Source organism: Euphorbia lathyris, chromosome 1 (assembly GCF_963576675.1).
Source record: "Euphorbia lathyris chromosome 1, ddEupLath1.1, whole genome shotgun sequence".
In the NCBI taxonomy this organism is placed as follows: Eukaryota; Viridiplantae; Streptophyta; class Magnoliopsida; order Malpighiales; family Euphorbiaceae; genus Euphorbia; species Euphorbia lathyris.
This window is the reverse complement of record NC_088910.1, coordinates 102,462,783-102,485,684: the sequence shown is the minus strand read 5'-3', so window position 1 is coordinate 102,485,684 and position 22,902 is coordinate 102,462,783. Positions and strand designations below refer to the sequence as shown.

At 41.3% G+C, this 22,902-nt stretch overlaps 1 non-coding gene across 1 annotated transcript; it reads left to right on the top strand.

Moving 5' to 3' along the window:
- The first annotated feature begins 19,472 nt into the window (after positions 1 to 19,472).
- LOC136216232 (small nucleolar RNA R71) lies at positions 19,473 to 19,579 on the top strand. Its single transcript, XR_010683226.1, has one exon. It is a non-coding gene; the product is annotated as a small nucleolar RNA R71 (small nucleolar RNA).
- Positions 19,580 to 22,902: the final 3,323 nt, after the last annotated feature.

Below are 22,902 nucleotides of genomic sequence, written 5' to 3'. Positions count from 1 at the left end.
ACTGGCCATGTCCTGCCATGTTGCTATGGTCCCTGGCTATAGGTTCTTTAGCCAGTTTTTTGCTTTATCTTTGAGATAAAACGGAAACAGCTTCAGCCTAATCACATCATCGGAGACTCCTCGGTTTGATCGAAAAGTGTTGCACAACGTAATAAACTCCTGGATATGTCCATTTGGATCTTCCGACTGGTATCCATTGAATTGCACGGCAGCTTGCAACATCTGTATCATGGATGCTTTTACTTCGAACATGTTGTTCCCTTCGTTAGGCAACACAATACACGACGAGTGTCCTTCCATGGTAGGTCTGGAGTAATCTCTGATTCTCATGACTGGTGGATTGTTGTTCTCTCCTTCTTCTTCAGGAGGAGGTTGAACTGGTTGTTCTGGTATTCTTCCAGCCATCCTTCTTTCTCTTTGTCTTGCTCGTCGAGCTCCCACTTGGTTTCGTCTACACGTTCTCTCTAACTCAAGATCGATAGGAAAAACCGGTGGTCCAGCTCTGCGCATAGATAGTAAGAAAAACTGTTTCTGGCTGCACTATATAACAAACAGATTAAAAACACCTTATTTCACAGAAATTTTCAGATAAACTTTGTTGCTTTCAATCCCTAGCAACGGCGCCAAAAACTTGTTGTCCTTTGAACAGACTCTAGCAAGTGCACTGGATACAAGTAATAAAGTGATAAATAGAGTATCGTCTCCATAGGGATTGATGATCAAACTTTACTAGAAAATCCTTACAGAACAGAGTGTTTGTGATGTGTGAATTCTTAATCTTGAGAAATATTGTGAAGTGGTAACTATGTGAATGATTCAGTGTATTGAAAAGAGTTTTTGATAATGATAAAAGGTGGAACAGGCTAGGCCACAACGGAACCTGTTACTTTCAGTCTCTAAACATCCTATTTATTCATGAATGACGCAAAGTGAAGTCAAGGTTTCTGCTTTAATGCTCACTTAAGTCAACTCTCGTGTGTTCTTAAGATTCTAAGATATACTACAACCGTAAGCATCCCTAAGTTTGGTTCTTTCTTGCATTACGATCGAAACAACATTTCTATGAAGAAAACCCTTGATACAACCTCCTAACATTCCTGCTTCAGGGTTGGACGTTTGATAAATAGATCCGTGAAGATGAAAGCAGTTCCCTATCATTCATCTAACACTAACATACATGCATACCGTAATGGAGTGAAAGCTTTATCAAACACATCATAATATATCAACATTCATTCATAAATAAGAAAATAGAAGACTTACATAATAGGCCTTAACTGGCCGGATCCGTTGAAAAGGACTACTCACTCATACTAAAGAGTGAACAGCCTAAGTTGCATCCACAGGACTCCATTAATGGAGTCATAATCTTCTTAGAGAGCTTATCTCTCTACTATTGTTCACAAAAACTTCTATCTTCTGCTATCAAAAAGGTACCCCTAACTTTTCGTCCACTACATCTATAAATAGGAGGAAAAAAGGGATTGGTACACAAAATATTCATAATATATTACAAAACAGAAAGATTGTTCAACTGATATTGGATTACTAAAAGTGGTTCAAATATTTTGACCCTTGAACACTCAAGGGTCGATCACTCTTGTCATCATGTTAGTTTAGCCGCTCTTTCCTGCCACTCCTTCCTGCCGCTCCTGCTGCTTGTCATGTCGCCATCCGTCATCAAGCACACAACATTTAACCGCTGGATCAAAGGTTGCACGTCTCCTCATGGCTGCTGCAAAACAGGCTGCTTAACAGCCTTTTTGACTTAATCTTTTCAAATCTGCATAAAACACTTATAAGTCCTTCTTTTAAGTAATATTACGCCTAAAACACCCTTAATTCATCACAAATAGTATGTTTAATTGTAGTCATTTTCATGCCTAACACAAACCTAAATGGATTTGAGACTCTCGAAGTGCCTGTCGAAGTGGCCTATATTTTTGTGGACCTAGGAGCACCGCCTCATCCAAAGATAGTAAGGTAATCTCACCATTTGGAACGTCCTTTAAAAAAAGACAATTCTCTCTCATTTTGGGACAAATTTTACATTCCTTTACAATATTTTTCGAACACTCATACTGACTTTAACATCACATGTCAAACTCTGAAGAACCAGTCAACGATCGAGCTCTTAGGCAAGACCCAATATTTAGTGCGGCGAGCGTGAAAAGCTACTTAAACGACCTTCAAGCCTATTCTCTTAGCTCGACCAATTGAGAAACCTTCTCGTAAGAGGTCCTCGCTCGACATGATAGGAGCACCAGCCCAAAGTTCTTGATAAGGCTTTAGTAAGCATCTTGAAAGTGGTCCTGGCTTCGATGACTTCTTGTCAGCCAGTAAAGGAGGGTCCATGCCCTCTGATGACAATGAAACCAACAACCATATTCTTCAGCGTCAATAAGCACACCCTAATACGACATTCGCATCCGTCCTACAAAATTTACAAGAGTCCCACAATGAATTAAGGGAGGCTCAATTAGAGTTGCAACACAACTAGATATGGGAATATCTCACCAGGGAAAAATCCCACACATTGATTAAGCGAGATATCAGTCCATTTCACTTGCCCAACCATAATGTCGATGATGAACATGTAAAGGTAAATGATGAACCTAAGCCAAAGGAAACTCCTAATAGAGAAGCTTCCAAAAATTGTAACATAGCAAGCGAGCCCGATAGGTCGATGACGAATGAATCCTTTGAAGTTCTATAGAGGTTTCTAGATAAACGAGTCCTCAAAGGTATGGTAGGCTATCAAATAACTTCTCATAATCCTTTGGCCGAACGAGTAATAGACACTCTATTCCCCCGTATTGGAAAACACCTCGACTACCCCACTACATTGAGCTAGAAGACCCTAATAAGCATTGTGCTTCCTTCATTAGTGTGATGAACCTATACACTCAGGACGACGCTGTCATGTGTAAGATATTTCCTACAACTTTGACAGGAACATCATAAGAGTGATACAGGGAACTATCGACATGGTCGATCAATACTTTGAGGCACTTGAAAGACCTATTTGTAGCCATTTTTTTAGACCGGTAAAGGGTAGGAGAATTAGCACTGATCTACACGATGTCTGCCAAATGAGCATTGACCCTCTGCGTGACTACCTAGCAAGGTTCCACAAGATGGCCTCCTCCATAAAGACCTTAAACCTAGAGGTCACCCTGATGCCTTAGAAAAGGCACTAATAGGGGTCGAAAACCCCTATCTTTAGGTACAGTTTTTAGGATAGTTTTGATTAGTTTTCGTTTAATAAGCGAGCGTTTCTCGCACTTTTATGCATGTGTACGTGTTATTTAGTTTTAGCACATTTTTTATTTAGTTTTGTAGTTTCTATCCGTTTCTGATTGTTTTCAGGCAAAATATTGCCAAAATAGCACACACGTGAACTTCACCTTATTTATTTTGGCTAATTGATCCACAAAAGGTCACATCAAACGGAGTTTTTACTCAAATCTAACGAGTGGTGGGTCAATTTAGCATTTGGACTAATGTTTTTTGGAGTTTATATGCGTGTGTAGGTTGAACGGGATCAAATTCTGGTTGAAATCGTGCCTCGGGGACCCCTAGGAGTCGCTCGATGAACTGGGCATTGTTGAAACACCTTTACACATGATTTTGATTTGACAAAATTATTTAAAGTATAGTTAATTTCCCATGATAAAATATTCCAACACATTAAATTTAAATGCTTTGATTTATTAATACTAATGTGTTTGTTCAATGTTGAGTTAATTGATTTATAAGAATCAAGACATTAAAAGTTTAAGGCCCAAAAGCCCATAAGAGAAAGTCAAGCCCAAGTCAACAGTTGAAAGCCACATGACCCAGCAGAACAAAACGGAGCCCATCAGGGAGAAGGATCGAGAAGCCTTCTCAATTGCTTCAAGACGAAGCTGCTGAGTCATGCGACAAGGAAGTCAGGTCAGTAGCTGGCCTGAACAACTTGGAGACAAAGTATTTTCACTTAAGGAAATGTTCAGACGGAACAGAAAGTTGTCTGGAAGACTTTTCCTAAAATGTGGAGACACTCCGACCAGCCTGAGCAAAAGCAATTGATCCCTGACGAAGACAGAAGATGCAACGTTCTTATTGGCCGAAGACGCTGAGCACTGACCGAGTGAAAGCGACAGGAAGCCGTTTCCCTCCAACGGTTATTTCGAAATTCGAAATGACCGGTGCCTCAGATGACACTATAAATAGGCCTCTCAAATGCTTCATCCGATGCAGATCTTCATCAAGTCGAAACGCTGACCAAATACCAACTCAAAGTTCTGTCTTGAAAAGCAAAGCAAATTCTTACACCAATTCTTATTTTTGTGTAAAAGTCTAGAGTGATTCATTCATCTAAAGTGTTCTTCATTTTGTTAGAACAAACACTTTATCATTTCTAGAGATTAGAAAGGAGAAACTGAGTTGCTCGGTTATAGCACTCAGCAGTAGATATAGTATTGAGTAGAAGAATAGAGGAAGGTACTCTTGTATACTTAGTAGCTATTGTAAACGGTTTGGACTCTACCTTTAAAGAGCTCAATAGTGGATTATAAAAGCTCAGAAGGATTCCGGGGACTGGACGTAGGCAAGAAGGCCGAACCAGGATAAGTCTGCTGAGTAACATATTTTTAACCATTTACTCCTTTATATATTGCTTGTTGTGTACTGCCTAGTAAAACGCTAAAAAGAACATACGCTGAGTTGAGTGATCTGAGAGCTGAGTTCAGGAATAGACTTAAGTGCTATCTACTGACTCACGATAGAAGCAGTTTTAGTCAGCAGTTGACTAAGCCTGCCTCCAATCTTACTCAGTATCACTGTGCTAAAAGACTTAGCAAAAGTCTTTGATAAAAATATAAGTCAGCCTTACGTGAAAATTTTAAATAGTTCCTAACCCCCCTTTGGAATTAACTTTATCACGTTACATGGGACCAACAAGTGGTATCAAAGCTTAACCAGCTCAGTGTACAAGATATAACTATTGAGCTGATCCTTATAATGGCTGAAAACAGCACTCGTTTCCTCCCTGGAAATCAGACAACTCAGATACTCCCTAAGGGACTATCCATCTCTAGGCCTCCACTATTCTTTAGGTCTAACTATACCTTTTGGAAGAACAGGGTGAAAAATTCCATTCAGGCAACAAATATGAGTGCATTGCTATCTATAGTCCAAGGCCCATTTGTTCCCTATGAAACTGTTGACGGCGCAAAGGTCGTTAAGGAAGAGGCTAAGTGGTCAGAGGATGACCTTAAAAAATTGAAAAATCATGCCTCGGCTATAAACATGCTTCACTGTGCTCTAGATGCTGCAGAGTACAATAAGATTTCAGGTTGTGAGTCAGCATAAGAAATTTGGAAGAAGCTAGAGGTCACCTACGAAGGAACCAGCAAGGTCAATGAGTCCAAGGTGAACCAACATATACGGTTGTACGAGCTGCTTGAGATGAACAATGGTGAAGGCATCTCTGAGATGAACTCAAGATTCACCACCATAATCAATGAGCTCAAGAGACTCGGTAAGAACTTCACTGAGGAGGAACAAGTGAAGAAGATACTAAGGAGTCTTCCCTAAAGATGGCAAGCAAAGAAAATTGCTGTTGAGGAAGCTCAGGACTTGACCACCTACAAGTATGATGAGCTCATTGGATCTCTGCTGACCCACGAGATCTCAATAAAGAACTTTGAGGTGAAGGAAAAGTCTGAAGACAAGAAGCAAAAATCTCTTATCATGAAAACTGACTCTACCGATGGTGACTTATCGGATGATGAAGAAATGGCCATGTTCACCAGGAAGATGAAGAGACTGTTCTGCAAGAATGACAAATACAGCAAGAAGCTGTTCAAGAAGAATGACAAATATAAAGCTGAGTCAAGCGACATCAGATACAAGAAAGAAAGCTCAAAGCCCATCACATGCTTTGAATGTCATCAAACTGACCATATCAAGTCAAGTTGTCCTACCTTGAAGAAGGACAAGAAGAGCAGCAGAAATGCAATGGTGGCCACCTGGAACGATAGTGATAAATCATCATCATCAGGAGCTGGTGCCACTGAGTCAGCAAACATCTGCTTCATAGCAGATGAGTTTGCTGAGCCCTGTCCTTCTGAGCAAGCTGACCCCTCATGTGTTTTAGACAATGAGGAACAATCTACTGAGGTAACATCCCTACCTTTGCTCAGAAATGAAATGATAAATGCCCTGAGTGATATTTACACACTTGTTAAAAAATGTAACAAGAAAGTAAAAGCACTCAGTAGGCGACGTGATGAGATAGAGGAGGTCAAGCTTAGTGACCTTCGACATCTTCTCTAGGACAATACCAGGCAGGATGAAAATCTAAAGATCATGCATAGGTTTGTCACTGAGGTCCAATTAGATTCAAAGAAACTGAAAAGGACATCACATCTATTCAGAACCAACTCGGGGTTCTGAATCAAAGAAATCCCCATCATTATGCTTAATACTCAGGTACTGGTAAGCGAAGATGGAATCCCCAGCAAAATGTCCAATGTGGCTTTTGTGGGAAGAAAGGACACATAACAAAAGTGTGTCACCATGATCAACACTCAGGTGCTGGTCAACGGAAATGGATTCGCCAACAAAAGGTCAACTGTGACTTTTGTGGCAAGAATAGCCACACTACAAAGGTGTGTTGCCACCGAGTAAAATATAATGTATCACCTGCTGAGCCTAACAAACAAGGACCCAAAAAGCTTTGGGTACCTAAAAGTAACTAGTGTATTGCAGGTTGGCCTGAGGTGTGCTGAGAAGTCAAAGTTATGGTACATTGACAGCGCATGCTCAAGGAATATGACTGGTGATGAAACTCAATTCATCACACTCGTGCATAAACATGGAGGAAGTGTAAGTTTTGGAGACAACAAAAAGGGTAAGATAGTAGGTTCAGGAACCGTTGGTGGCAATCCTACTATTGAGTCAGTCTTCCTAGTCAGAGGACTTGAATATAACCTACTGAGCGTAGCTCAGCTGTGTGACAGTGGTAAGAAAGTTATATTTGATGCATCTGGATGTAAAATACTCGAGGGCAAAACAAATGAATTGATTTTAACTGCCCCTCGTGTTGACAATGTCTTTATACTGAATTTGGAAAAGAAGTTTTCAAAGAATATATGCTTAGTGTCAAAGGAAGAAAATTCCTAGCTATGGCACAAGAGACTTGGTCATGTAAGCATGGACCTCCTGGCCAAATTAGCAAGAAAGCCATTAGTTGAGGGACTGCCCAAACTTAAGTTTGAAAAGGATCGATTATGCAATGCTTGTCAGTTTGGAAAACAAACTAAGAAATCTTTTCAAAGTAAAAATATAGTCTCAACCAAGCGTCCATTAGAGTTACTACACTTGGATCTCTTCGGACCAGTCCAACCGTTGAGCTTGGGTGGTATGAGGTTTTCCTTGGCAGTCATACACTCAACAGTCGCCACTTCTACTGAAAGGATGAAAACCTAACATAGGATATTTTCGTGTCTTTGGTTTTAAATGTTTTATTCTAAATACTAAGGACAACCTTGCTAAGTTTGATTTAAAAGCTGATGAAGCTATCTTTTTAGGCTACTCAACAAACAACAAAGCATATAGAATTTTCAATAAACGAACTCAGGTCTTAGAAGAGTCTATTCATATTGAGTTCGATGAAACTAACCCTACAGAGAAGGTCAATCAGACAACTGAAGATGATCCCAGCACAGCACCTGCTGACCTGAGTACAACCACAGAGTCACTTCTCAAGGACTGACTAAAGGTAAAAACGAAACTCAAATCATTTTCATTGACCAATCTAAACCTGCAGAGATTGTTGAAACACAACCCACTGAAGACATTACGCTGCCGAGAGAAATCAGAATCCCAAGAGGACATTCTGAAAGCAACATCCTCGATGCTGCTGAGAACACCCTGATGACAAGAAATCAACTTAGGAGATACCTCAGCAACGTAGCCTTCATCTCAGTTCTTGAACCAAAGAACTTTCAGAAGCTGAGAATGATGAGTTCTGGATGGGTGCAATGCAAGAGGAGCTTGACCAATTCAGAAGGAATGAAGTATGGGATCTAGTGCCAAATCCGAAAAGCCAGAAGACTATAAGAACAAGATGGGTCTTCTGCAACAAGCTAGATGAATAAGGGAACATAGTCAGGAACAAAGTCAGACTCGTAGCTCAAGGATACAATCAGCAGGAAGGTATTGACTACGGTGTGACCTTTGCCCCAGTGGCAAGGCTAGAAGCTATTAGAATATTGTGTGCTTATGCTAGCTTTATGAAATTTAAATTGTTTTAAATGTATGTCAAGAGTGCATTTCTAAATGGAGCTATAAATGAGGAGGTCTATGTTAATCAGCCTCTAGGGTTTGAGTATCCTAAGTTCCCAAACCACGTTTATAAGCTCAAAAAGGCTCTGTATGGTCTGAAGGAAGCACCACGTGCTTGGTATGAAAGACTAACAAGCTTTCTACTGACTAGAAATTATGTCAGGGGAAAAGCTGATACAACCTTATTCATAAAGAGAAAAGGTAAAGATACCCTGCTAGCACAAATTTATGTTGATGACATCATATTTGGTGCTACTAATGAGTCTATGTGCAAGAAATTTAGCAAGCGGATGCAAACTGAGTTTGAAATGTCAATGATGGGAGAACTCAACTTCTTCCTTGGACTTCAACAAGGCAAGAATGGCATATTCATCAGTCAGACTAAGTATGCAAAGGAGATATTAAAGAAGTATGAGATGGACAACTGTAAGTCAATATCTACCCCAATGGGCATTGATACTATCCTCTGTGCTGACGAAAATGGTAAGTCAGTAGACAGCAAATTGTACCGATGTATGATTGGCTCTCTACTCTATCTGACGGCAAGTAGGCCAGACATTCAGTTCTCAGTGTGTTACCGTGCAAGATATCAATCTAACCCTAAGGAATCTCATTACATAGCTGTAAAAAGAATCCTTAGATATTTGCAAGGCTCGGTAAATACAGGTCTATGGTATCCCAATACTGATGAGTTCACACTCCTTGGATACACTGACACTGATTATGGACGAGACAAGCTGGAACGGAAAAGCACCTCAGGAGGATGTCATTTTCTCGGGAGCTGTCTTGTGTCCTGGTTCAATAAGAAGCAGTCGTCAGTAGCCCTGTCAACCACTGAAGCTGAGTACATTACTATTGGAAGCTGTGTTGCCCAAGTCCTCTAGATCAAGCAACAGCTGGATGATTATGGAGTTAACACTGAAACGATTGAAGTCAAATGTGACAACAAAAGTGCCATTGACTTATCAAAGAATCCAATCCAGCATAGCAGGATGAAGCATGTCAGCATAAGGCATCACTTTATCAGAGACCATGTACTCAAGGGTGAGATCAAGCTGACCTATGTCCCAACAGATGAGCAGCTTGCCGATATCTTCACAAAGCCACTGGCTCGTGAGCAGTTCAGTATACTGAGAGAAGCCATAGGTATGTTCAATCCTCTTCAATAAATTCTAAGTATAAAATATGCTAAATGTTTTTGCATGCTGAGTGAACTTATATGTTGAGTTATAGAACTGTCTTGCATACTCAGTACCTTAACTACTGAGTACCTAGGGAAAGGACCTTCTCTGCTGCCTACAACGAAATTGACAATCCAAAGATCAACATCTCGAGATGGTTCTCGAAAGACTTCGTTGAGACGGAGCAACCCTTCTATCAATGGATTGCTGACAATGGATGGGTAACGCTATTCTCCCTACCCGAAGTAACCTATCCGAGGCTTGTCACTGAGTTCTACTAGAACTTGATGATTGATGATGACAATGTGGACTATATGGTGACCACTTGTTGTCCTCAGAATAGACTCTAGCAAGTGCACTAGATACAAGTAATAAAGTGATAAGTTAAGTATCGTCTCCACAGGGATTGAGGACCAAATTTCACTAAAAAACGTTGCTGAACAGGGTGTTCATGGTGTGTGACTCTTTTATATTGATAGATGTTGAGAGATGTGAAAACTTGTGACTAAACAATTGATTTTACGAATAAAATGATTACTTGATAATGATAAACGAGTAGAACAGGCTAAGCACAGCGGAACAGGTTACCGTAAGTTCCTAAACAGCCTAATCAGTCATGAATGATGCAACTGAAGTCAAGGTTTCTGCTTTAATGCTCACTTAAGACAACTCTCGTGTGTTCTTAAGATTCTAAGACTTACTGAAACCAACAACGTCCTAAAGGTTTGTTCTTTCTTGCATTAAGATTGAAGCAACATTTCAAATGAGAAAACCCTTGATAAAACCACCTAACATTTTTGCTTCGGGGTTGGATGCTTGATAGAGAGTTCGGTGAAGATGAAAGCAGTGTCCTATCATTCATCTAACACAGGCATATATGCATAAGCACTGAAATATAAAGCCTCATCAAACACTTCATACATTAACACCATTCATTCATTAATAGACTTAGGAAGCTTACATCACCGGCCCCAACTGGCCGCGCCTATTCAAAAGGATTACTCACTCATACTGGCGAGTGAGCAATCTGCTGGTTCAAAGCTCTGAAACTCCATCTCTGGAGCTTTCTTTCTTCCGGACTAAGTCTATATTTTTCTTTTTCAAAAGATCCGATCCCTTTCCTATCCTTACTACATCTATTTAAAGGAAAGGTCAGGGCCAAAATGGTACCAGAAAAGTATCCGATCAAAATATTACAATAAAAAGTCAATTGTTCAGAAATCTAAAAATGCTAAAAGTAGTGAAGATCCTTTTGACCCTTGAACACTCAAGGGTCGAGCTTTCCTTTCATCTTGTTGCTTTACGACTGCACTTATCCGCCTTTCTGCCTGCAGCTACTGCCATACCTACTTCCCATCCTGTCGCTGTCCATCATCAGAAGTTTCGGCGTTTGACCGCTGGATCAAAGAATGGCTCAATCTCCTCTTGGCACGTGCAAAACAGGCTGCTTCCAGTCTGTTCGGCTTAAACTTTCCTTATCTGCACAAAAGCACCTATAAGACCTTCCTTCTTGCAATAAAACACAACAAACACCCTTAATTTATTATAATTAATACGTTAAAATGTAGTCAATTTCATGCCTAACAAATACCCCCAAATTGAATCTTTGCTTGTCCTCAAGTAAACAACAGATAGAAAGCAAGTTAATCCAAAGGAAAAAGAGTTAGGAATGAAAGAATACGGAAACATGATTTTTGAATGTTTCAGAGAACTGAGAAGATTATAGTAATCGTTTTGCTCTGAGGAGATATAGACAGAATATGTGCAAGTTATGATCTTTTGATAAGGTTATACTAGTGCAAGATTGTGTACCCTACTCGAGAAATTCCTTAAAGCTTAAAATTAGACCTCAATTTTCACGGGAACAACCTGTTTGCCTGTTGTGCCTCACCAAGGAATGGAATTTTTCACTCGCTCTCGTATGACACTTGTTTGCCATAGGGGAAAGGAATGCAACTTCACTCCTCAGCTCAGTAAATACACCCTTAGGGTGTGAGTTTGCTTTTTGGTCCTGTATCTATGGATCAACATTTTTCCAAACATAGTCCAAAGGTCTTGACATAGGTTGTAATGTTAGGCTAAGGCTAGGGTATGGAAGTGAGTAGCTATTTCAGGTGTAAGAATTCTGTCTTCATGCAACGATATTTAAATGCACCCAGTTCTCAGCATATGAGCAATTATTGTTCTTAACCTAAGAACTCTACACGGCCTGTTTCATAAGTTTGGCCAGACTATTCTTTTAAACACACAAAAGACAACCATCAAACATTTTATTTACAGAGTTTTTATTTATCCTTACTTCAGCATCCTCCCTCAAATGTCATTATTTTAGCAATTTTATCTTCATACACTCATACTTTCTTGACAATGTATTTAACTAGAACAGCTTGTTTTGAGGCATGAGATAGATTCAAGGTATTCTGGGATAACAGTGAAAGGAATGGGTTTCTTTGTGTGGTGTGTTTAAGAAAGAACAGGCTAAGGCTCAAGTTGGTTATCCTAAAAGTGTGAGTGCCATTGCACAGGTAGGCTTTTTGTGTAGTGAATTTGGGATCTAAATGCCTTTCTCCTCCTATGTTTGTCAAAAAGAATTTCCATTTCAACATGGCATACCCAAGCAAATTCTCCCTAAAGATAGTGCTGGCCCACTCAAAAAAAATATATCAATGCATATTTGAATGCAATTGCAGGCTCAAGTTCTCACTATTTTTGGGGACAATGCATTGAGGCAAAGGGTTCCTCTTGTGAAAGTTGATTTAAAATTTCAAAATTTGTGGAACTTCAAGACTCGGGTAGACAAAAATCAAACACTAGGCTATCACCATACATTTCACTCATACAAATCACAGTCTGTTCAGTGATTACTGCAGAAACAAAACAATCGAAACACAAGAATATGTACTCGGAAATGAACATAATGAAGGATGTTTACGAAGAATATTTACTAAGGACAATAACGATCACAGGGGGATAACTTATTATTCATACAATTGAACTACCCTAACAACTTGTTCAAGCTTTTATCATGTTTAAGCATACAGATATTGTAATTTGTAATCCCCATCCCCAAATTAGAATGGAACATTGTCCTCAATGTTAAAAAGAAGACACGCAAGATAAACAATATCGGCATGATAAACCACAGAGTGTGCAAAAATTTAAATGAAGGTTGATAAATGTTACCAGATGCTAGGACAACGACACATTTGAAGGATCAGACAGGAGGGGAAAGAGAGGAATCAACCTCTCTATCTGCAGCGGCAGTAGCGCCATCCCCTTTCGAGGAGGCAGCGGCGTTGGCAGGTGTTTCAAGTTTAGTTCTTACCGGACTTTTGATCGAAAAACCAGATGGACTCTCCTTTCCATGTTCCTCTATACAGAGAGTTTTGAGCATGTCAATCTCCTCCTGCTGCTCGGCATACTTCCGCTCAAGAGCAAATATCATTTCTCTGTTGGCCTGGTTTTGAGCAAACAGGGCGTGGAACTTGGTAAGGACGTCTTTGGTGGAGAGCTTGGCACACTTCTGGTAAAAGCCCAAATCTTTAACTTGCTCGATTTGTTCCGACTCGGATGATACTGACACCGCGGGCGCATGCTTCCGCTTCCTTCCTTCAGCCCTTTTTGTCTCCACAAAGTCTGACATCCAGACCCATTTTCCGTTTACCATCCTTCCGAATAACATGCTCTGAAGGCTCTTCAAATCTATTTGGTCTGGGTGGTTAACCACAGTGAGCCGGTTCCTATCTTCTGGCTTGAACACCCCAATGGCTGACGCTATATGAGTCACAATACTTCCACATCATATGACCGATGAGTTCTTCCTGCCAAACGCATTAATATACTACCCGAACCAAAAGCCCAGGTTCATCCTTTTCCCTTGCACCATACTCCACAGAGCGGTAAGGTCGGCATGAGGGATATTGGCCTGATTTTCTCGTGCGAAAATGGTGCCCGAGACCAGTTTATGCAGATACTTGATAGCCGAGTCCTCAATACCTGACGCCTTGGATGCACTACCGTCATAACTTGGCTGACCCAAGATTGAATGCAAAAAATTCGAAGGGTGGAACTCATCAGGGGTTTCCGTGAACGCCCCTTTATATCCTTCAGACTCTAAGTCGTCGTCATCCGCCTCTCCTAGGAGATTGTTGAATGTGTTCAAGGATGGCCGTTGAGTGTGGGTCATGAGCTGAAAACTAAATTTTCCTTCTTCATCAGGGTCGGTGATCTCGGGATTGTGTTTGAAAGTTGTAAGAAACTCCAAGGTGAGTTCTTTATACGCTGGTTCTGTCATCTCAAAGAAGCACCCGAAATGTCCCGCCTCCATGAGTTTCCTCACTCGTTCAGCAAGTTTAAGTTTTTTCACTGTATCCCAGCACATAGTTCATATCGGCCCAAACTCGAGCTGAGCGAGATCATCATGGTATTGTTGTATGGCGGCGTCTTTGAACTGGGACAGCTTCTTTACTAATTTCTCATCGGGGACAAATGCAACCGCGCTTGTGCCAGCCATTTTGCTCTTCCCTTTGTCTTTCTTAGTGCCTTCGATTTTAACCTGCTTCCCTGATCCTCGAGTTCTCATCCTGTGCGAGCGTCTCAAATAGGGTTTCCCAAAGATAACTATCACCTAAAAAAATATATAGGGAACAGTGTGAAATAGATGTGTGTGAAGCAAATGTTAACAAGGGTCCGTAAAGCGGTCAGTCACTTTAAGTAGGGAGAAGAGGGAACGGCCTGCTGCCAAACCGTCATTATGATAGCGTTCCATTGAATGCCACCTGTACGAGTGGTTGGCAACAAGCGCGTCCAGTCGAAGAGACTCTTGGGTGGCGAACGGTCATTTTTCTGAATTTGAATTCACTATTCTCCTATCCATTTGGTTTTACCGAGAAAGGAGCATTAGTAGAATATAATAAGTACCAAGTGACAGACGATTGGATGTTTACTTTTTCTATCCACAGTTCGCCTTCCTTTTCCCAAGGATAACTCTTCAACAAAATTTTGTTTCATTCTCCTACTTCGAATAAGTAAAAATGTAAAACTTGACCCATATGGAAGGGTAAAAGTTTTACGTCTTTGCTTGCACATGAATTACCGAAATTATAGACCATCATATGACACGAAATTGATCTTAACTTGACTAAACTATGCTAAAATAATATTTGACAAAATTGGAAATGTAAACTATTTAAAATGCAATGTTACTTGTGCTACAATTGGTGTTTGTAGCGAACACCCTGTTTGTGCTTCTACTGGCTTGGGGGGTCCTGGAAGTGGACTGTGTCAATCTTCCTTGTGTGATCGTTCTCTAGATAGGGTTTCAATCTTTACCCGTTCACTTTGAAAGGTTCATGACCCTCCTTGCCAATTTCGACTGCTCCATGATCAAACACCTTGTTTACCAGATACGACCCCGACCATCTTGATTTTAGCTTTCCAGGGAATAGTCTAAGTTTTGAATTGTACAAAAGAACTCTCTGTCCTTCGTGAAATGTCTTTTTCTGGATTTTTCTATCGTGCCACATCTTAGTCTCGTCTTTGTAATTTACTGCGTTTTCATATGAAAACAGCCTGAATTCTTCCATGTCACAGAGTTGCAGTCTTGTTTGGTCTCCCACAGCCTGTTGCTCAAAATTCAAGAAAGTTAATACCCAAAAGGCCCTATGTTCCATTTCAACCGGCAAATGACAGGACTTGTAGTACAATAATCTAAACGGGGACATTCATATGGGTGTCTTATATGCGGTCCTATACGCCCAGAGAGCATCGTCAAGATTGTTTGCCCAGTCTCTCCTAGAATTGCCAACAGTTTTCTCTAAAATTCTTTTGATTTCTCGATTTGAAATCTCAACCTGTCCACTAGTTTATGGATGGTACGGTGTGGCAATTCTATGAGAGACTCCAAGCTTGCCCATTAGCTTCTCAAATTTAGCGTTGCAGAAATGGGTTCCTTGATCACTAATGACCGCTCGTGGGACACCGAATCGGGCAAACAGCCTTTTCAGGAATTTTACAACCACACGGGCTTCATTGGTGGGACTAGCCATTGCTTCAACCCATTTGCTTACATAATCGACCGCTGCTAAGATATATTTATGCCCAAATGATTTAGGGAATGGTCCCATGAAATCTATTCCCCATATATCAAAAATTTCACAAACAACTATGTTATTGAGGGGCATGGCATTTCTAGCTGAAATATTGCCTGTTCGTTGGCACGCATTGCAAGTGCAAACAAACAAGTTGGCATCTTTAAAAAGTGTTGGCCAGAAAAAACCTGATTGAAGTACTTTGGCTGCAGTCCTGTTGGCGCTATGATGTCCTCCTGCTTCTCTGTCATGACAATGGCTCAGAACAGCCTATCCTTCCTTGTGAGAGATGCACCTGCGAATAATTTGATCAGCGCATAGCCTGAAGAGATAGGGGTCCTCCCAAAAGTAATATTTTATCTCTGAATAGAACTTCCTCCTTTGGTTAGTGGACATGTTGTGAGGTTTAAGTGAGCTGGCCAGATAATTGGCGATGTCTGCAAACCATGGAGCAGGTTGTATGACATACAAATGCTCGTCGGGAAAATTCTCCAAAATCTCTGGTTGTTCCTTGTGGCCTTGGTGAGAAATTCTTGACAAATGACCAGCTGCTACATTTACCGTTCCCTTCTTACCCTTAATTTTGAGATGGAACTGTTGCAGCAAGAGTAACCACCGTATCAATCTTGGCTTTGCATCCTTCTTCGCGAACAAGTAGCGTAGCGCAGCGTGGTCTATGTGAACAATGACTTTTGACAGAACCAAATAGGGGCGAAATTTGTCGAAAGCATACACTACTGCCAGGAGCTCCTTCTCGGTAGTGGTATAGTTTTGTTGGGTCTCGGTTAATATTTTGGTTGCATAATAAATCGGCCTGAACTTCTTCTCAATCCTCTGCCTAAGAACAGCTCCCACACATGTGTCACTGGCATCAAACATCATCTCAAACGGCTGTTCCCAGTCGGGTCCTTCCAGTATGGGCGAGTTGATCAGCTTGCCTTTCAACAGTTCAAAAGCTTCTAGACAGCTTGCATCGAATGAGAATTCTACATCTTTATATAGCAAAGTTGACAAAGGTAGCGTGATCTTTGAGAAGTCTTTGATGAATCTTCGGTAGAACCCGGCGTGTCCAAGGAAACTTCTCACATCCTTTACATTAGTTGGAACAGCCAGTTTCTCTATCACTTCTACCTTAGCCTTGTCCACTTCCATCCCCTTTTCCGAAATTTTATGCCTGATAACGATTCCACCTGTAACCATGAAGTGTCATTTTTCCCAATTCAAGACTAAGTGGGTCTCCTTGCATCGCACAAGCACAACCTCGAGGTTGTTCAGACAGTTCCTAAAAGAGTTTCCATAAACAGAGAAGTCGTCCATGAAGATCTCCACAGTCCGCTCCACCATATCATGAAATATAGACATCATGCATCTTTGAAACGTGGCTGGGGCATTGCACAATCCAAACGACATGCGCCTGTAGGCATATGTCCCATACGGACATGTGAAAGTTGTCTTCTCTTGATCTTCACTGTGGATTGCAATATGATTGTACCCCGAGTATCCATCAAGGAAGCAATAAAATGCATACCCTGCTAATCGTTCCAACATCTGATCAATGAAGGGCAAAGGGAAGTGATCATTCCTTGTGGCTTCGTTGAGCTTCCGGTAATCCACACAAACTCGCCATCCTATTATGGTTCTCATGGGGACCAACTCGTCTTTCTCGTTGAGAACCACTGTGGTTCCTCCCTTCTTTGGCACAACATGAACATGGCTTGTCCATACACTATCGGAAATGGGGTAAATAATTCCGGCATCCAGCAGCTTGATCACCTCTTTTCGCACAACCTCCTTCATGTGGGGGTTTAGTCTGCGCTGTGGCTGGATAGATGGCTTGTGATCCTTCTCCATCAAAATTATGTGAACACAGACTGTTGGGCTAATACCCTTGATATCATCAATTTTCCATGCAATTGCATCCTTGTTTCTCCGCAGCACCTCCATGAGTTGGGCTTTCTAGTCAGGAGTTAACTTTGAAGATATAATCACTGGGCTTCCGCTAGGTGGTTCCAGGAAGGCATACTCGAGATGTGAGGGTAAAGGTTTTAGTTCGGTTTTAGACAACGGCACAGTGGGTATTTTAGGTGGTTCTTGACGAGTAGGAACAGTAGGATCTAGAGGAGGTGTAGGCAAGTTGGATTCAATGGAACAACCTGTTCCTTCACATAAGTTCACCTCTTCTCCTAAGAGAGTCTCGAGAGTGTCCTGTTCCTGTAAAGTGGAAAGACTTTGAAAATCATCTAAGAAACAACATGTGTCATCACTAGTGTTAGCTCGTCTCATTGCTTCATTCATTTTGAAAATGATTTCTTCCCTATTAATTCTCAAAAATAGTTGTCCCTCTCCCACATCTATCAATGCTTTACCCGTTGCTAAGAACGGTCTACCTAGGATAATAGGAACATGCAGGTCCTCATCTATGTCCATTATGATAAAATCAACAGGTAATATGAATTTTCCCACTTTGACCAAAACATCTTCCATAACTCCCCTAGGGTAACAGACTGACCTGTCGGCCAACTGAATAGACATTCTGGTTGGTTGTGGTTCTCCTAGTCCTAGTTTAGCATACACAGAATATGGCATAAGGTTTATGCTAGCTCCTAGATCACATAGTGCATTTTCAATATTTAACTTGCCAATCGAACAGGGAATAGAAAAACTCCCTGGATCTTTTAGCTTTTTTGGAAGCTGCTGCTTGTTCTGGAGTATTAAAGAACAGTCCCTGTTGAGTTGGATCATTGAGATGTTTTCCAGCTTTTTCTTGTTTGATAAGATGTCTTTCAGGAATTTTGCATATGACGGCATCAGGGCAAGTGCTTCCACGAAGGGAATGTTGATATGCAACTTCCTCAAAGTGTCTAGCACCTTAGAATTTTGTTCTTCCAGCTTCTTGTTTATTAACCTCGTCGGATATCGTACAGGTGGAACAAAGGGTGGTGGTGGTTTGTACTTCTTTCCTTGTCCCTCCTGGTCTTGATCACTGGTTGGTTCTACCCCGACTGGTTCTTCTTGAATAGAAACAGTTTGTTTCTGCTCATCTTCAGCATTTTTGGAGGTTCCTGCACATTCAGCATTTTCATTAGTAGAAACAGTTGGTTTAGTTTGCTTACCAGATCTCAGAGTGATGGCCATGACATCGCCTTTGGGGTTTGGCTCTGTGTTACTTGGCATTATTCCTTTCCCTTTTGACGTAGATGCAGCGAGTTGATGGACCTGTGTCTCCAGATTTTTAATTGAGGCTTGTGTCTGCTTCATGAACTGCATCATCATTGTCTTCATGTCTGGTTCTATTTCTTCCTTAGGTGGAACAGGTTGTTTATAATGTTGCTGAGGTTGCCTCTGGTAGTGTCCTCCCTGTTGTTGCTAATACCTTGGTTGTTCCTGCTGATTAGGCTGCCATGTCCATCCGAAATTCGGATGATTTCTTGTGGCTGGGTTATAGGTATTTGAGTATGGATTTGGTGGATTTCTTTGATTATACCCCGCATAATCACATTCTCCCTGTTCACTTTTCCCTTGTTTAACTCCAGGGCAGTTGATGTTGGAATGTCGCCCTCCACAAAAATCACATATATCATTAAATGGCGGTTCGTTGTGAATTGATGATGCATTTATCTTGCCGAGCTGTCGTGCAAGATGTTCCACCTGGATGGTTAGTTTTGACACAACATCGTCGTTCCCCACTCTTTTTCCTTCACTCCTGGCGGAGTGCCAGTTATAGCTCGTGCTCACTACTCTCTCAATAAGGTCATACAAGGCTTGTGGTTCAAGATCTTCAGGGTTACCATTGGCAATGGATTCGATCTGGATTTTATAAATGTTAGTGACTCCATTGTAAAAGTTTTGCACTTGCATCCACATGGGGATGGCATGATTGGGTACCCTTCTCAGTAGTTCCTTGTACCTTTCCCATGCCTCGGCTAAGGATTCATCCTCTTCTTGTACGAAATGGGATACCTTGTTTCTAAGTTTAATGGCCTGTCTAGGTGGAAAATGTTTCATTAGAAAAGCGCTGGCCATTTCTTCCCAAGTGGTGATTGTTCCTGGCTGTAAGTTCTTTAACCAGTTCTTTGCTTTGTCTTTGAGAGAAAAAGGAAACAGCTTTAGCCTGATCACATCGTTAGAAACTCCTCGGTTTGATTTGAAGGTGTTGCACAGTGTGATGAACTCCTGGATATGCCCATTTGGATCTTCCAACTGGTATCCATTGAACTGTACTGCTGCCTGCAACATTTGTATCATCGATGCTTTCACCTCAAATATGTTGTTTCCTTCATTGGGCAACATGATGCACGACGAATGACCTTCCGTGGTTGGCCTCGAATAGTCTCTGATTCTCATAACTGGAGGATTGTTATTCTCTCCTTCTTCTTCCTGATTTGGTTGGACTGGTTGTTCGGGCGGTACCCTTCCAGCCATCCTTCTTTCTCTTTATCTTTCTCTTTGTCTTGCACGTTGAGCTCCCGCTCGGTTTCATCTACACGTTCTCTCTAATTCGAGATCGATAGGAAAAACAGGAGGTCCAGCTCTGCGTATAAACAAATAGAGAACTCCTTTGGCTGCACTATTTAGCAAACAGATTAAAAAACACATTGTTTCACAGAAAATTTCATATAAAATTTGTTGCTTTCAATCCCCGGCAACGGCGCCAAAAACTTGTTATCCTCAGAATAGACTCTAGCAAGTGCACTAGATACAAGTAATAAAGTGATAAGTTAAGTATCGTCTCCACAGGGATTGAGGACCAAATTTCACTAGAAAACGTTGCTGAACAGGGTGTTCGTGGTGTGTGACTCTTTTATATTGATAGTTGTTGATAGATGTGAAAACTTGTGACTAACAATTGATTTTACGAATAAAAATGATTACTTGATAATGATAAATGAGTAGAACAAGCTAAGCACAGCGGAACAGGTTACTGTAAGTTCCTAAACAGCCTAATCAGTCATGAATGATGAAACTGAAGTCAAGGTTTCTGCTTTAATGCTCACTTAAGTCAACTCTCGTGTGTTCTTAAGATTCTAAGACTTACTAAAACCAACGGCGTCCTAAAGGTTTGTTCTTTCTTGCATTAAGATTGAAGCAACATTTCAAATGAGAAAACCCTTGATAAAACCACCTAACATTTCTGCTTCGGGGTTGGATGCTTGATAGAGAGTTCGGTGAAGATGAAAGCAGTGTCTTATCATTCATCTAACACAGGCATATATGCATAAGCACTGAAATATAAAGGCTCATCAAACACTTCATACATTAACACCATTCATTCATTAATAGACCTAGGAAGCTTACATCACCGGCCCCAACTGGCCGCGCCTATTCAAAAGGATTACTCACTCATACTGGCGAGTGAGCAATCTGCTGGTTCAAAGCTCTGAAACTCCATCTCTGGCGCTTTCTTTCTTCCGGACTAAGTCTATATTTTTTTTTTCAAAAGATCCGATCCCTTTCCTATCCTTACTACATCTATTTAAAGGAAAGGTCAGGGCCAAAATGGTACCAGAAAAGTATCCGATCAAAATATTACAATAAAAAGTCAATTGTTCAGAAATCTAAAAATGCTAAAAGTAGTGAAGATCCTTTTGACCCTTGAACACTCAAGGGTCGAGCTTTCCTTTCATCTTGTTGCTTTACGACTGCACTTATCCGCCTTTCTGCCTGCAGCTACTGCCATACCTACTTCCCGTCCTGTCGCTGTCCATCATCAGAAGTTCCGGCGTTTGACCGCTGGATCAAAGAATGGCTCAATCTCCTCTTGGCATGTGCGAAACAGGCTGCTTCCAGGCTGTTCGGCTTAAACTTTCCTTATCTGCACAAAAGCACCTATAAGACCTTCCTTCTTGCAATAAAACACAACAAACACCCTTAATTTATTATAATTAATACGTTAAAATGTAGTCAATTTCATGCCTAACACCACTGTAAAAGGCACCAAGATCATCATTACCCCAACATACCTCGCCACACTGCTGAAACTGAAGAAAAAGGGGAAAAAGATGAGGAAAGTGAATGATGTGAAATACATCAAGTTTGACACTGAATACTGTAGGCCCAAAGGCTTTGTAGGAGAAGTTTCAACCACTTCCCTTACTCAGCCTCAACGTCAAGTTCACTATATGCTGACCAACTTCCTCTTCCCTAAAACCAACTCAACCATGTCAGCATCGAACTTCAAGCAGTGTTTCATATGGCATATTCTAGAGAACAAGTCGCTAAACATGTCCGTCTTCTTAATCGGGGCATTTCAAAGAAGCACTAGGATACTCAGGATGGGATCCCTTATCACTGCCATCCTCAAGGATCATAAGGTCAACTTCGCTAAGGAGAAAAGTGAAACAGGGACTGAAATCACTTCGGTGATTCTAAATGGGCTAACACACAGTTTACCCTTCAAGCCTAAAACTAAAAAGGGTAAGGCTACCCAGAATGCTAAGACTGACCTGCCCAGCAAGGGCACGAAGAGAAAGGCTGCTGAGCCTACAATGTCAGTACCCAAGTCAGTGGGAAATAAAATCAGGGTCTCTTCTACTGAGTTGCCATAAAAGAGAGCAGCCCCTGACACAGCTGAGGTTGATGAAGTGGATGAGGAACCACTGAGAAAGAGGATCGTCTTTAAGATCAGAATGCAGGATGCAACACCCCTGGATTTTGCAGTTCCCAAAGGTGCCTTCTTTGTCCAGGCACGAGGATTTTCTGCCTCTACTGATCAACCAGAAATTCCAGCTGCCTCTTCTATTCCCTCCACCACTGAACAACCTGAAAATCCAATAACTACTGAGGAGCAAATTAAAGATGCAGGAATACGAGCCCGTGAGCAGAAAGACTCAGATTCTGGAGAGTATGCTGAAGAAGGAGGAGTTCAGACTCCTGAAAAGGAAGCTGAGATAGTTGCTGAGGAGCATACTGATCTACCTGAACACATTCAGCTGGACACTTTCCTTCCTGCCACTGAACCTATCCATGCTGTCCCCTCCAAGAAATCCAAGCATCATCGGGGAAGCAAGGAAAAGAGGTACAAACGGAAGTCATCCAGACCTACTGTCTTAAACATACTGGATGACTATCCTACTCGAGACCCTATTGTTGACCTCACGAACCTAGACTTCACCTTTTGCACAAGTCCACCTGAACTGACTCAACAACAAGTCACAGAAAAATAAGCCTCTGTTTCTGGCTATCAGGAACATGCCATATCTGAACCCAACTTGGGCCATCCATCTGCCGACACCGCTGCTGTAAAAGAATCCTCTACTAAGCAAGTGATTGATGCTTCTGCTACTCAAATCATCGAGCAT